The sequence below is a fragment of the Protobothrops mucrosquamatus genome, unplaced genomic scaffold, assembly GCF_001527695.2.
Source record: "Protobothrops mucrosquamatus isolate PMUCROS unplaced genomic scaffold, P.Mucros_1.0 scaffold1864, whole genome shotgun sequence".
Classification (NCBI taxonomy): Eukaryota; Metazoa; Chordata; class Lepidosauria; order Squamata; family Viperidae; genus Protobothrops; species Protobothrops mucrosquamatus.
The window spans coordinates 72,086-77,186 of NW_015387993.1; the positions used below are offsets into that span (position 1 = coordinate 72,086).

At 44.8% G+C, this 5,101-nt stretch overlaps 1 protein-coding gene across 1 annotated transcript in view; it reads left to right on the forward strand.

Annotated features, from left to right (window-relative positions):
- Window positions 1-4,125: 4,125 nt before the first annotated feature.
- Window positions 4,126-5,101, forward strand: part of GHITM (growth hormone inducible transmembrane protein) — a 19,007-nt gene continuing 18,031 nt past the window's right edge. Inside the window, exon 1 of the mRNA XM_029285570.1 lies at window positions 4,126-4,173. The gene's annotated coding sequence lies outside the window, so the exon portion shown is untranslated. The remainder of the gene's footprint in view (window positions 4,174-5,101) is intronic.

A 5,101-nucleotide genomic window follows, 5' to 3' on the forward strand; every position in this document is an offset into this window, starting at 1 on the left:
TAGATAGATAGATAGATAGATAGATAGATAGATAGATAGATAGATAGATAGATAGATAGATAGATAGATAGATAGATAGATAGATAGATGATAGATAGATAGATAGATAGATAGATAGATAGATAGATAGATAGATAGATAGATAGATAGATAGATAGATAGATAGATAGATAGATAGATAGATAGATAGATAGATAGAACACACTTGTAAGGAATGGGCCCAGAGCCAATCCTGGGCTTATTTCAAAAGTGCACTGCAAAATTGCCGATGACAAATTTGTGGTCTTAGAGAGGACTTGAATTCTCACAGGTCAACTGACGAGCATTGCCAAAATGCAGCAACATATTCTAGCATGAAAAGGCTTCTCAATATGTGATGTCACCAGGAACTTGTCACTAATAGCGTTGTGATTTTGAATTAGCTGTGTTTGCCATTCAAGCATATCAACAGTGCACTGCCTGAGGGATTTAGTGGGTGATATATCACAAAAAGCCTTGGCAACCCACCGTACAACATGTCTATCCAGTTTTGGTCACCACGATGTAAAAAAGATGTTGAGACTCTAGAAAGAGTACAGAGAAGAGCAACAAAGATGATTAGGGGAATGGAGGCTAAAACATATGAGGAACGGTTGCTGGAATTGGGTATGTCTAGTTTAATGAAGAGAAGGACGAGGGGGGACATGATAGCAGTCTTCCAATATCTCAGGGGCTGCCCCAAAGAAGAGGGAGTCAAGCTATTCTCCAAAGCACCTGAAGGCAGGACAAGAAGCAACGGATGGAAACTAATCAAGGAGAGAAGAAATCTAGAACTAAGGAGAAACTTCCTGATAGTTAGAACAATTAACCAGTGGAACAACCTGCCTCCAGAAGCAGTGAATGCTCCAACACTGGAAGTTTTTAAGAAGAGACTGGACAGCCATTTGTCCGAAATGGTATATAGGGTTTCCTGCCTGAGCAGGGGGTTGGACTCGATGACCTCCAAGATCCCTTCCAGCTTTATTATTATTATGGATCATCGCACAGTCAGCCAGATGTTCAGACTGGATTTGGCATTTTGTCTACCTATCGAGTCCTTCCCAAGGACCTGGGATAGGCAGATGTGGATGTTTGATGGTATTACAGATATATTATTATTATTATTATTATTATTATTATTATTATTATTATTATTATTATTATTATTATTATTATAGTTGGTAAAGTGGGGCAAAACTCACTTAACCAATGTCTCACTTAGCAACCAGAAATGTTGGGCTCAATTTTGGTCGTAGGTCAAGGATTTCCCGTACTGATTGAACAGCAGAGAAACAAGCCTGTGTCGTGATTTGGGATGGGTAAAGTTGCAATCACTTTTTTGGGGGGGAAAGATTTCAGTTGAGGCTGGAACAGCCGAGGGTATTTTTTTTACTGCATTCATGAAATTCTTGAATGATAAGAAACTATCAACTGATAAGCGCATAAGGCTGGCGACAGATGGGAGGAACACAATGTGTAGCAATTCAAATTCAGCCAGAACCAGCTTTCCAGAGATAAATCCTCAAGTGTATTGGCCCTTCTGTAGAGCTCTGCTCCTTGTAGGCTCTTAAAGTTATGCCTCGCAATGGGGAAATTGATGGTATCTGGTTCTCACATAGCATCTTCAACAGGAGAAGAACAGAGGCGTCTATTTGTGCATAAATGTTGGCAAAGAGCCACTGAAGGTTTTTGTTTTTTTCAATACATTTTTTATTTTTCAAACAAACAAAATACACAATACACAGTACATTTTCCTTTTTCCTTAACAATACTACGTCCTATATCTCTTACATTCATTAACAATTATTTACATTACTTCTCTTACTTTTTTATTCCTCAATTCTAACCAGCTATAATACATGTCCCATACCTCGTGAGATTCAGTAACTTCTTTGTCTTTCATTTCTAAAGTTAGTTTGTTCATTTCTGCACAGTCTAAAATCTTTCCTATTAATCTTTGCACTTGTTGGTATGCTTTCATTTTTCCAATGTTGCGCATATGTAATACGTGCCGCCGTTATAATATGTATAATGATGTATTGGAGTCGTTTTTCAATTTTGGGATGAATTATACCTAGTAAACATATTTCGGGCTTGAATTCAATTTGTTGTCTTGTTATTTCCAATATCCATCTTCTTATTTGCTCCCAGTAAATTTTTGCTTTGGGGCAGCCACTGAAGGTTTTGAAGTTGTTGGATACGAGGTCGCTTTCCGTTATATACCGTGTCTTCAGCACATTTTGGACTCGTCTGCAGAGTGAAAACTCCGCTTCCAGTTTGTAAAAGAATCAGGAAGGTGTGTTGACAAGGTAGAACTGTTATTTCAAACGGACAACGCACCCCAGTATTTTGTATTTTTATGATCTATTCTAAATGTGGATAGTCCTTGACTCACAGCAACAACTGAACCCTAAAATGATTTTTCTAAGGGTGACGTTTCTTTAAGTGAGTTTTGCCCCATTTTACGTCCTTTCTTGCCACCGTTGTTAAATGAATCGCTGCAGTGATTAAGTTGCTAACCCGGTTGTTAAGTGAAATGGGCTTCCCCGCTGACTTTGCGTGTCAGAAGGTTGCAAAAGGGGATCACACGACCGTATGACCGTCATAAATGTGAATCAGTTGACAAGCCTCTGAATTTTGACCACGTGACCATGGGAATTACTGCTCTGTTCGTAAGGTCATAGGTCACTTTTGTCAGTGTTTGTCACTTTTGTCATTTGTAACTTTGAATGGTCACTAAATGAACGGTTGTAAGCCAAGGGACTCCTTGTACATCGAAAACTATACTAATGGCTTCCTTCTTCTAAGATAGAGTAGAGTAGAGTAGAGTAGAGTAGAGTAGAGTAGAGTAGAGTAGAGTAGAGTAGAGTAGAGTAGAGTAGAGTGGAATGGAATAGAATGGAGTAGAATGGAATAGAGTAGAGTAGAGTGGAATGGAATAGAATGGAGTAGAATGGAGTAGAATGGAATAGAGTAGAGTAGAGTGGAATGGAATAGAATGGAGTAGAATGGAGTAGAATGGAATAGAGTAGAGTAGAGTGGAATGGAATGGAATAGAATAGAATAGAATAGAATAGAATAATAACTTTATTGTCACTTTGAATGTACACCAATCGGTATGCATTAAAATGAAATTTCATTGCATTCAGCAATAAGAATAGGACTCCTTCCGGCATACATCATTTTAATAATATTCATTTTAGTTATTAACTAAGGTATTCATCAGTTTTGTTGTACGCCGCCCAGAGTCACTTGCTTTGTGGCTTTCAGAGATGTAGCTTTGGGAGCTATATAAATTTGGCCAATAAATATATATATCCAGAAACAATACCTACCGTGTTAAGTTCAGCCTAGAAAAAAATTAGGTTGACTCTCTTTAAATCAGATATGTGCAAAGTCAACACCAAAACATGACAACCTGGATTTGTACACTAGGCTAGCCTTGTTGGCTATTTCCTAATATCCACAGTTTAACTAATCACACAGCCGCAGAATCTCTTTGCATCACAATTTCTCTGCAGATTTTTGGACTGAATTTTGAGATTATATATTATAATTATTATATATATATATATATTCTAGGCTTCTGGCCACGCTGCCTGGCGCTTGCCTGCCATCTAGTGGCCGAGGCCAGGTTTGCAGCTCCGCGTCTGGCCAGCCTAATCCAATCCAGGCATTAATTAATGAAATGCATTTAATTAATTGCTTTAATTAACGCTCCTTTTTCGTCCTCTCCCATTCGCAGCCCATCAGATGCGCTCCTCTCCAGCAGGGGATGTTGCCACCGTGCCCGAGCCGCAGAAGCAATCCCACTAGACTGCGGCTATGCCCGGGGCCGACATGGCCGACGGCTCTTCGGCTGCCCGCTTCCAACATGGCCGACCCTCTCTCGCCTTCCCTCCCTCCCAACGAGCGGAAGCCTCCCCAAAACTTCCGCTCGGCGACGGCCATTTGGCGAGCGCCCTCGGAAGGAGCGTCCTTTTGCCTTCACTCAAGATGGCCGCAGGCGCGTCGCTGACCCACTCGCCGGCGCAGACCACGTGAGCCGGAAGAGCCAATGGCAGCGCGGGAAGGACGGACGGCCCTCTCCTGGCAAAGGCGCCACTTCCGGGAGGGCCGCGGCGCCATCGGGAGAAGGACGAGCGGCGTGAGGAGGTGAGTCGGCCGCGGCCAGGCCGCCGCTTCTCCGGCCTCTTGGGAAGCCGTAGGGGGCCTCCAAAGGCGCCGGCCGATAGGAGAGAGAGCGGGGGAAGAGCGGCGGGCCTACCTCGCAGGGCTGTTGTGGGGGGGGTCCCAATGGGGGGGAAGGGGGGTCTAAATTCCCCAAGGACCCCAAGGGTTTCTAGGCTGGAGGAGGGCACAACGGTGTGTGTGTGTGTGTGTGTGTGTGTGTGTGTGTGTGTGTGTGTGTAAAAACCTTCCTTCACCCACCCAGAAGCCTTCTTTCTCAGACTGGCCTACCTGGCAGGGTTGTTGTGGGTGGCAAGCCCCATATTGCTGGAAAGCCAGCAATAAGGAGCCATCAATAGGGGTGGTGGGGTCGGGATAGGGGGGGTTGCTGCCCCCCAGGGCTGCTCAGTGGTGGTGCGGGGGCTTGGGGGGGTGCCCTCCTGCCTCAGTTTCCCTATGTTGAGCCTTAAGCCTCCCTCCCTCCCTCGATAGGTATTGTGGGTTGGAGATATGGGGGTTGCTGCCCCCCCCAAACTTTGGGAGGGGGGGGAAACTCCTGCCTCAGTTTCCCCATCTTAAGCCCAGGCACTTAATGGGGTGGGGAGGGGGGGGAAACTCCTGCCTCAGTTTCCCCATCTGAAGCCCAGGCCCTTAATGGGGTTGGGAGGGGGGGGAAACTCCTGCCTCAGTTTCCCCATCTGAAGCCCAGGCCCTTAATGGGGTTGTAATGGGAAACCACCCCAAATTGGCGAAATAGCCTGGCGCAGGCTCTCTCAAGAGGTCATCTATCCCAACCCTGGTGTCCCATCCTGTTCTTTTTCAGAGCCGGGGGGGGGGGGAAATACGGTGGTTGGTGCCCCCAGGGCTGCTCAGTGATGGAGGGGTTTTTTTTGGGGGGGGGATTGCCCTCCTG